This window comes from Arachis hypogaea, chromosome 9, assembly GCF_003086295.3.
Source record: "Arachis hypogaea cultivar Tifrunner chromosome 9, arahy.Tifrunner.gnm2.J5K5, whole genome shotgun sequence".
Taxonomy (NCBI): domain Eukaryota; kingdom Viridiplantae; phylum Streptophyta; class Magnoliopsida; order Fabales; family Fabaceae; genus Arachis; species Arachis hypogaea.
This window is the reverse complement of record NC_092044.1, coordinates 53,884,807-53,895,714: the sequence shown is the minus strand read 5'-3', so window position 1 is coordinate 53,895,714 and position 10,908 is coordinate 53,884,807. Positions and strand designations below refer to the sequence as shown.

Genomic DNA, 10,908 nt, shown 5'->3' with positions numbered 1-10,908 from the left:
TCCAGGGTGTATTTTTCTTCTGCTGTTTTTGATTCTGTTTTTAATTTTAGTATTTTTTCGTGACTTCACATGATCATGAACCTAATAAAACATAAAATAACAATAAAAATAAAATTAGATAAATAAAAATTGGGTTTCCTCCCAATAAGCGCTCCTTTAATGTCACTAGCTTGACAGTGGGCTCTCATGGAGCCTCACAGATGTTCAGAGCATGATGAGCGCCTCCCAACACCAAACTTAGAGTTTGATTGTGGGGGCTTTGTTTGACTCTGTATTAAGAGAAGCTTATCGTGTCTCTTTTCCATGTTTATAGAAGGATAACCTTGGGTTTTAAACACAAGGTAGTCCCCATTCAATTGAAGGACTAATTCACCTCTGTTAACATCTATCACAGCTCCTGCTGTGGCTAGGAAAGGTCTTCCAAGGATGATGCATTCATCCTCCTCCTTCCTAGTGTCTAAGATTATGAAATCAGCAGGGATGTAAAGGCCTTCAACCTTTACCAACACGTCCTCAAGCAATCCATAAGCTTGTCTTACTGACTTGTCTGCCATTTGTAATGAGAATAAGGCAGGCTGTACCTCAATGATCCCCAGCTTCTCCATTACAGAGAGTGGCATAAGATTTATGCCTGACCCTAGGTCACACAGAGCTTTCTCAAAGGTCATGGTGCCTATGGTACAGGGTATTACGAATTTGCCAGGATCTTGTCTCTATATGGGCCTCAGATTTCCGTGGGTCCTCAATAGGGAACTCCTTCTTGCTTGAGAGACGTCCCATGAGGTCTTCCTCATTGGGATTCACATCCTCTCCTTCCTCTCTAGGTTCGGCCATATTGACTATATCAATGGCCTTGCACTCTCTCTTTGGATTCTCTTTAGTATTGCTTTGGAGAGTACTAGGAGGGGTTTCAGTAACTTTCTTACTCAGCTGGCCCACTTATGCCTCCAAATTTCTGATGGAGGACCTTGTTTCATTTATGAAAATTAAAGTGGCCTTAGACAGATCAGAGACTAAATTTGCTAAGTTAGATGTATTCTGTTCATAATTCTCTGTCTGTTGCTGAGAAGATGATGGGTAAGGCTTGATATTGCTGAGCCTATTTCTTCCACAATTATTAAAGCCTTGTTGAGGCTTTTGTTGATCCTTCCATGAGAAATTCAGATGATTTCTCCATGATGAATTATAGGTGTTTCCATAAGGTTCACCCATGTAATTTAGCTCTGCCATTGCAGGGTTTTCAGGATCATAAGCTTCTTCTTCAGAAGATGCCTCTTTAGTACTGTTGGATGCATTTTGCCATCCATTCAGACTTTGATAAATCATGTTGACTTGATGAGTCAACATTTTGTTCTGAGCCAATATGGCATTCAGAGCATCAATTTCAAGAACTCCCTTCCGTTGAGGCGTCCCATTATTCACGAAATTCCTCTCAGAAGTGTACATGAACTGGTTATTTGCAACCATGTCAATAAGTTCTTGAGCTTCTGCAGGCATTTTTTTAGGTGAATGGATCCACCTGCAGAATGGTCCAATGACATCTTAGAGAATTCAGATAGACCATAATAGAATATATCTATCATAGTCCATTCTGAAAACATGTCAGAAGGACATCTTTTGGTCATCTGCTTGTATCTTTCCCAAGCTTCATAGAGGGATTCACCATCTTTTTGTTTGAAGGTCTGAACATCCACTCTAAGTTTGCTCAGCTTTTGAGGAGGAAAGAACTTAGCCAAGAAGGCCGTGACCAGCTTATCCCAGGAGTCCAGGCTATCTTTAGGTTGAGAGTCCAACCATGTTCTAGCTCTGTCTCTTACAGCAAAAGGGAAAAGCATGAGCCTGTAGACTTCAGGATCTACTCCATTAGTCTTCACAGTCTCACAGATCTGTAAGAACTCAGTTAAGAACTGGTAGGGATCTTCTGATGGAAGTCCTTGAAACTTGCAGTTTTGTTGCATTAGAGCAACTAATTGCGGTTTCAGCTCAAAATTGTTTGCTCCTATGGTAGGAATTGAGATGCTTTTTCCATCAAACTTGGACGTAGGTGTGGTATAATCACCAAGCATCCTTCTTGCATTATTGTTGTTAGGTTCGGCTGCCATTTCCTTTTCTTGTTCGAAAATTTCAGCAAGGTTGTCTCTAGATTGTTGTAATTTAGCTTCTCTTAGTTTCCTCTTCAGAGTCCTTTCAGGTTCTGGATCAGCTTTAACAAGAATACCTTTTTCCTTGTTCCTGCTCATATGAAAGAGAAGAGAACAGAAAAAGAAGAGGAATCCTCTATGTCACAGTAAAGAGATTCCTTATTATTAGTAGAAGAAGAAAGGGGATAAAGAAAGGAGAATCCAAATGTACGGGTAAGGATAGAGGCAGTGATTTAAGATGAAGAGAAGTGAAGAGAGGTGTTAGTAAATAAATAAATAAATAGGAAAAGATGAGAGAGGGAGAAATTTTCGAAATTAAATTTTTGAAAAGGAGTTAAATGATTTTCGAAAATAAAGATAAGAAATAAAATTAAAATTAAATTTTAAAACAATTAATTAATTAAAAAAGAATTTTTGAAAAAGAGGGAGGTATTTTCGAAAATTAGAGAGAGAAAAATTGTTAGGTGGTTTTGAAAAAGATAAGAAACAAACAAAAAGTCAAATACTTAGTTGAAAAAGATTTGAAAATCGAAGATAAGAAGTTAGAAAAGATATTTTAAAATCAAATTTTTGAAAAAGATAAAATTTTAAAAAAGATATGATATAAAAGATAAGATAAGATAGATTTAATTTTTAAAATTAAAATTAATTACGTAACTAACAAGAAACTAAAAGATAAAATTCTAGAATTTAAAGATTGAACCTTTCTTAACAAGAAAGTAACAACTTCAAATTTTTGAACCAATCACATTAATTGTTAGCATAATTTTCGAAAATAAAGATAAAATTAAGAAAAATATTTTTGAAAAATGTTTTAAAGAATTTTCGAAAATCAGAAGATAAAAATGAAAAAGATTTGATTTTTGAAAAAGTTTTGAAAAGATAGGATTTTTAAAATTGAAAATTTTGACTTGACTAACAAGAAACAACTTATTTTAAAAATTTTGACTAAGTCAACCCAAATTTTTGAAATTTTGAGAGAAAAAAGGAAAAGATATTTTTTTATTTTTGAATTTTTAATGATGAGTGAGAAAAACACAATTATGACCCAAAACATGAAAATTTTGGATCAAAACACATTATGCATGCAAGAACACTATGAATGTTAAGATGAACACCAAGAACACTTTGAAGATCATGATGAACATCAAGAACATATTTTTGAAAAATTTTTTATGCAAAGAAAACGTGCAAGACACCAAACTTAGAATTCTTTAATGCTTGGACACTAACAAACGAAAAATGCATATGAAAAATAACAAAAGACACAAAACAAGAAAACATCAAGATCAAACAAGAAGACTTACCAAGAACAACTTGAAGATCATGAAGAACACCATGAATGCATAAATTTTCGAAAAATAATGCATAAATTTTTAAAAAAATACAATTGACACCAAACTTAAAAATTGACTCAAGACTCAAACAAGAAACACAATATTTTTGGTTTTTTTTTATTTTATGATTTTTTTTGGATTTTCTTTTAATTTTTTCAAAAAACATATAGGAAAAAAGAAAATAAGAAATTAGTAAGAATTCCAGGAATCTTTCAATATTAGCCTAAAGCTCCAATCCAAGCGTTGGGCATGGCTTAATAGCCAGCCAACTTTAAAAGATATAAATCAGGCATGTAACAACTGATATTCCAATTAACTTGCCTCTATGCTGATGGTTTTGAAGCCTCAATCCAATTGAGTTAGACATGGCTTTACAACCAGCCAAGCTTCAACATACTTTATGGAACACTAGAATTCATTCTTAACAATTTTGACTAATTTTTCGAAAACAAAGAAAAATATTTTGAAAAATATTTTTGAAAACTTTTTGAAAAGAAAAATAAAAAGAAAATTACCTAATCTGAGCAACAAGATGAACCGTCAGTTATCCAAACTCGAACAATCCCCGGCAACGGCGCCAAAAACTAGGTGCACGAAATTGTGATCATCAACAATGGCGCCAAAAACTTGGTAGCGCTCTCAAACGTGAATCATACTTAGTCACAACTCCGCACAACTAACCAGCAAGTGCACTGGGTCATCCAAGTAATACCTTACGTGAGTAAGGGTCGATCCCACGGAGATTGTTGGTATGAAGCAAGCTATGGTCACCTTGTAAATCTCAGTCAGGCGGATAATAGATGGTTATGGATTTTTGAATAATAATAAATAATAAACATAAAATAAAGATAGAGTTACTCATGTAATTCAAAGGTGGGAATTTCAGATAAGTGTATAGAGATGCTTGTCCCTGTTGGATCTCTGCTTTCCTACTGCCTTCCTTCAATCCTTCTTATTCCTTTCCATGGCAAGATGTATGTAGGGCATCACCGTTGTCAATGGCTACATCCCATCCTCTCAGTGAAAAAGGTCCAAATGCTCTGTCACGGCACGGCTAATCATCTGTCGGTTCTCGATCATGTTGGAATAGAATCCTTGATTCTTTTACGTTTGTCATCACGCCCAACAATCGCGAGTTTGAAGCTCGTCACAGTCATTCAATCCCTGAATCCTACTCAGAATACCACAGACAAGGTTTAGACTTTCCAAATTCTCTTGAATGCCGCCATCAATCTAGCTTATACCACGAAGATTCTGATTAAGGAATCCAAGAGATATGCGCCTGGTCTAAAGTAGAACGGAAGTGGTTGTCAGTCACGCGTTCATAGGTGAGAATGATGATGAGTGTCACGGATCATCACATTTATCATGTTGAAGTGCAAAGAATATCTTAGAATAATAATAAGCGGAATTGAATGGAAAACAGTAGTAATTGCATTAAAACTTGAGGTACAGCAGAGCTCCATACCGTTAATCTATGGTGTGTAGAAACTCCACCTTTGAAAATACATAAGTGATGAAGGTTCAAGCATGGCCGAGAGGCCAGCCCCCAAACGTGGTCAAAGGATTGAAAAATACAATCAAAGACCCAGGATCGGTCAAAAGACGTCTAATACACTAGTAAAAAGTTCTATTTATACTAAACTAGCTACTAGGGTTTACAAAAGTAAGTAATTGATGCATAAATCCACTTCCGGGGCCCACTTGGTGTGTGTTTGGGATGAGCTTGATCTTTACACGAGCTGAGGCTTCTTTTGGAGTTGAATGCCAAGTTGTAACGTGTTTTTGGCGTTCAACTCTGGTTCGTGACGTGTTTCTGGCGTTTGAATCCAGAATGCAGCATGGAGCTGGCGTTGAGCGCCAGTTTACGTCATCAAATCTCAAACAAAGTATGGACTATTATATATTTATGGAAAGCTCTGGATGTCTACTTTCCAACACCGTTGAGAGCGCGCCATTTAGAGTTCTGTAGCTCCAGAAAATCCATTTCGAGTGCAGGGAGGTCAGATTCCAACAGCATCATCAGTCCTTTGTCAGCCTTTTATCAGAGTTTTGGTCAGGTCCCTCAATTTCAGCCAGAAAATACCTGAAATCACAGAAAAATACACAAACTCATAGTAAAGTCCAAAAATGTGAATTTAGCATAAAAACTAATGAAAACATCCCTAAAAGTAACTAGATTGGTGCACGAAATTGTGATCATCAATGGCGCCATCAACATGGTACGCTCAATTGCAATCTCAACTCTTTATCACAACTTCGCACAACTAACCAGCAAGTGCATTGGGTCGTCCAAGTAATAAACCTTATGCGACTAAGGGTCGATCCCACGGAGATTGTTGGTATGAAGCAAGCTATGGTCATCTTGTAAATCTTAGTCAGGCAGATTCAAATGGTTATGGAGGATTAATGATTAAAAGATGAATAAAACATAAAATAAAGATAGAGATACTTATGTAATTCATTGGTGAGAATTTCAGATAAGCGTATGGAGATGCTTTGTCCCTTCCGTCTCTCTGCTTTCCTACTGTCTTCATCCAATCCTTCTTACTCCTTTCCATGGCAAGCTATATGTTGGGCATCACCGTTGTCAATGGCTACAGTCCCGTCCTCTCAGTGAAAATGTTCAACGCGCTCTGTCACAGCACGGCTATTCATCTGTCGGTTCTCGATCATGTCGGAATAGAATCCAGTGATTCTTTTGCGTCTGTCACTAACGCCCCACAATCGCGAGTTTGAAGCTCGTCACAGACATTCAATCCCTGAATCCTACTCAGAATACCACAGACAAGGTTTAGACCTTCCGGATTCTCAAGAATGGCCGCCAATGGATTCTAGCTTATACCACGAAGATTCTGATTAAGGAATCCAAGAGATATCCACCCAATCTAAGGTAGAACGGAGGTGGCTGTCAGGCACACGTTCATAGGTGAGAATGATGATGAGTGTCACGGATCATCACATTCATCAAGTTGAGGAACAAGTGATATCTTAGAATAAGAATAAGCTGAATTGAATAGAAGAACAATAGTAATATCATTAATACTCGAGGTACAGCAGAGCTCCACACCTTAATCTATGGTGTGTAAAAACTCTACCGTTGAAAATACATAAGAACAAGGTCTAGGCATGGCCGAATGGCCAGCCTCCCAAAGAGGGTTCAATCATAAAAACATGATCAAAAGATGATCCGAAGATTGAAAGATTCTTCAAATACAATAGCAAAAGGTCCTATTTATAGAGAACTAGTAGCCTAGGGTTTACAGACATGAGTAAATGACGTAAAAATCTACTTCTGGGCCCACTTGGTGTGTGCTTGGGCTGAGCATTGAAGCTTCCATGTGTAGAGACTTTTCTTGGAGTTAAACGCCAGCTTTTGTGCCAGTTTGGGCGTTTAACTCCCACTTTTGTGCCAGTTCCGGCGTTTAACGCCGGGAATTCTGAAGCTGACTTGGAACGCCTGTTTGGGCCATCAAATCTCGGGCAAAGTATAAACTATTAAATATTGCTGGAAAGCCCTAGATGTCTACTTTCTAACGCAATTGAAAGCGCGCCAATTGGGCTTTTGTAGCTCCAGAAAATCCACTTCAAGTACAGGGAGGTCAGAATCCAACAGCATCTGCAGCCCTTTTCAGCCTCTGAATCAGATTTTTGCTCAGGTCCATCAATTTCAGCCAGATAATACCTGAAATCATAGAAAAACACACAAACTCATAGTAAAGTCCAGAAAAGTAAATTTTAAATAAAAACTAATAAGAATATAATAAAAACTAACTAAAACATACTAAAAGCATACTAAAAACAATGCCAAAAAGCGTATAAATTATCCGCTCATCATAGATCATACTAAAAACTACCTAAAAATAATGCCAAAAAGCGTATAAATTATCCGCTTATCACTTGTCCTCTTCAATGAGGATGTCTCCTTTTATGACAACTCTAGCTAAGTTGCATAGATGGCAAATGAGATGAGGAAAAGCTAGCCTTGCCAAGGTGGAGGGCTTTTCGGCTACTTTGTAGAGTTCTAGAGAGATGACTTCATGAACTTCTACTTCCTCTCCAATCATGATGCTATGGATCATGATGGCCCGATCCACAGTTACTTTGGATCGGTTGCAAGTGGGGATGATGGAGCGTTGGATGAACTCCAACTATCCTCTAGCCACAGGCTTAAGGTCTAGTCTTCTCAATTGAATCGGCTTGCCTTTTGAGTCTCTTTTCCATTGAGCTCCTTCCACACATATGTCCATGAGGACTTGGTCCAACCTTTGATCAAAGTTGACCCTTCTAGTGTAGGGGCGTGTGTCTTCTTGCATCATAGGCAAGTTGAACGCCAACCTTACGTTCTCCGGATTGAAATCTAAGCATTTCCCCCGAACCATTGTAAGCCAATTCCTTGGGTTTGGGTTCATGCTTTGATTATGGTTCCTAGTGATTCATGCGTTTGCATAGAACTCTTGAACCGTTAAGATTCCGACTTTTTGAATGGGATTGGAGAGAACTTCCCATCCTCTTCTTCTAATCTCTTGTCGGATCTCTGAATATTCGCCCTTTTTGAGCTTAACAGGGACCTCAGGGATCACCTTTTTCTTGGCCACAACTTCATAGAAGTGGTCTTGATGGGCTTTTGAGATGAATCTCTCCATCTCCCATGACTCAGAGGTGGAAGCAATTGCCTTCCCTTTCCTCTTTCTTGAGCTTTCTCTGGCCTTAGGTTCCATCAATGGTTATGGAAAAACAAAAAAGCTATGCTTTTACCACACCAAACTTAGAATGTTGCTCGCCCTTGAGCAAAAGAAGAAAGAATAGAAGAAGAAGAAGAAGAAGATATGGAGGAGAGGGAGAGAGGTGTGGGTTTCGGCCAAGGGGGAGAAGAGAGGGTAGTGTTGTATGAAAATGAAGAAGGATGGAGGGGTTTATATAGTGGAAGGAGAGGGGTTTGGCTTCAGTCATTTAGGGTGGGTTTGGGTGGGAAAGAAATTTTGAATTTGAAGGTAGGTAGGGTTTATGGGGAAGAGTGGATGGATGTGATTGGTGAAGGGGTAATGGGGAAGAGAGATTAGGGTGATTGGTGAAGGGTATAGTGGTATTGGATTGTGTGAAGAAGAGAGAAGTGGGGTAGGTGGGGATCCTGTGGGGTCCACAGATCCTGAGGTGATCCTGTGGGATCCACAGATCTTGAGGTGTCAAGGATTTCTTATCCCTGCATCTTTTAGGCGTGTAAAACGCCCTCTGTATGCAATCCTGGCATTTAACGCCAGACTACAGCTTGTTTCTAGCATTAAACACCCAAATGTAGCCTATTTCTGGCGTTAAACGCCAGCTTGGTGCTTGTTTCTGGCGTTAAACGCTAGACAGATGCTTGTTTCTGGCGTTTAAACGCCAGACAGCTCTTCCCCCAGGGTGTTCTTTTTCTTTTGCTGTTTTTTATTCTGTTTTTAATTTTTGTAATTGTTTTGTGACTCCACATGATCATAAACCTAATAAAACATAAAAGAACAATAGAAATATAGATAAATAAAAATTGGGTTGCCTTAGTCAAAAATTTTTAAAATAAGTTGTTTCTTGTTAGTCAAGTCAAGATTTCAATTTTAAAAATCTTATCTTTTCAAAACTTTTTCAAAAATCAAATCTTTTTCATTTTTCTTTTGTAACCTTATTTCTATATTTTTTTTTCAAAATCAATTTCAAAAATCTTTTCTAACTCCTTATCTTTTCAAAATTGATTTTCAAATCTTTTTCAACTAACTAATTGACTTTTTGTTTGTTTTACTATTTCTTATATTTTTCAAAATCACATAAGTAATTTCCTCTCTCTAATTTTCGAAAATCACCTCCATCATTTTCCAAAAATCTTTTTGTTTAACTAATTGTTTTAAATTTTAATTTTATTCCTTTTTATAAATTCGAATTTTAACTTTAATTTAAAATAAAAACAAAAATATTTTTCTTTTATTTTAGTTAATTTTCGAAAACACCTCTCTCTCATCTTCTTCTATTTATTTATTTATCTACTAACACTTCTCTTCTACTCAAAATTCGAACCCTCTTCTCCCCTCTACCTGTGTTTGGATTTTTTTCTTATTTTCTTCTACTCACATAAAGGAATCTCTCTACTGTGGTAAAGAGGATCCCTATTATTATTTTTTGTTCCCTTCTTTTTCATATGAGCAGGAGCAAGGACAAGAACATTCTTGTTGAAGCAGATCCTGAACCTGAAAGGACTTTGAAGAAGAAACTAAGAGAAGCAAAAATACAAACAATCCAGATAAAACCTTACAAAAATTTTCGAAAAAGAAGAGGAGATGGTAGCCGAAAATAATGACAACAACAATAATGCAAGGAGGATGCTTGGTGATTATACTACACCTACTTCCAATTTTTATGGAAGAAGCATCTTAATCCCTACCATTGGAGCAAACAATTTTGAGCTGAAGCCTCAACTAGTTGCTCTAATGCAATAGAACTGCAAGTTTTATGGACTTCCAACAAAAGATCCCTATCAGTTTTTAACTAAGTTCTTGCAGATCTGTGATACTGTTAAGACTAATGGAGTAGATCCTAAAGTCTACAGGCTCATACTTTTTCCTTTTGCTGTAAGAGTTAGAGCTAGAACATGGTTGGACTCACAACCTAAAGATAGCCTGGACTCTTGGGATAAGCTGGTCACGGCTTTCTTGGCCAAGTTCTTTCCTCCTCAAAAGCTGAGCAAGCTTAGAGTAGATGTTCAGACCTTCAGGCAAAAAGATGGTGAATTCTTCTATGAAGCTTGGGAAAGATACAAGCAGTTGACCAAAAAGTGTCCTTCTGACATGCTTTCAGAGTGGACCATTTTGGATATATTCTATGATGGTCTATCTGAGTTCTCTAAGATGTCACTGGACCATTCTGCAGGTGGATCCATTCACCTAAAGAAAATGCCTGCTGAAGCTCAAGAACTCATTGACATGGTTACAAATAACCAATTCATGTACACCTCTGAGAGGAATCCTGTGAATAATGGGACACCTCAGAAGAAGGGAGTTCTTGAAATTGATGCTCTGAATGCCATACTGGCCCAGAACAAAATATTGACCCAACAAGTCAATATGATATCCCCGAGTCTGAATGGATTGCAAAATGCATCCAACAGTACTAAAGAAGCATCTTCTGAAGAAGAAGCTTATGATCCTGAGAACCCTGCAATGGCAGAGGTGAATTACATGGGTGAAGCCTATGGAAACACCTATAATCCCTCATGGAGAAATCATCCAAATTTCTCATGGAAGGATCAACAAAAGCCTTAATAAGGCTTTAATAATGGTGGAAAAAATAGGTTTAGCAATAGCAAGCCTTTTCCATCATCTTCTCAGCAACAGACAGAGAATTCTGAGTAGAGCCCCTCTACCTTAGCAAACATAGTCTCTGATCTATCTAAGACCACTTTAAGT

The 10,908-nt window shown here is 37.5% G+C and overlaps 2 non-coding genes across 2 annotated transcripts; one reads left to right on the top strand and one right to left on the bottom strand.

Annotated features, from left to right (window-relative positions):
- Nucleotides 1-1,595: 1,595 nt before the first annotated feature.
- On the top strand, nucleotides 1,596-1,703 carry LOC112713884 (small nucleolar RNA R71). The gene has a single exon (XR_003158844.1). It is a non-coding gene; the product is annotated as a small nucleolar RNA R71 (small nucleolar RNA).
- Nucleotides 1,704-10,188: 8,485 nt separating this feature from the next.
- Nucleotides 10,189-10,296, bottom strand: LOC112713804 (small nucleolar RNA R71). The gene has a single exon (XR_003158764.1). It is a non-coding gene; the product is annotated as a small nucleolar RNA R71 (small nucleolar RNA).
- Nucleotides 10,297-10,908: the final 612 nt, after the last annotated feature.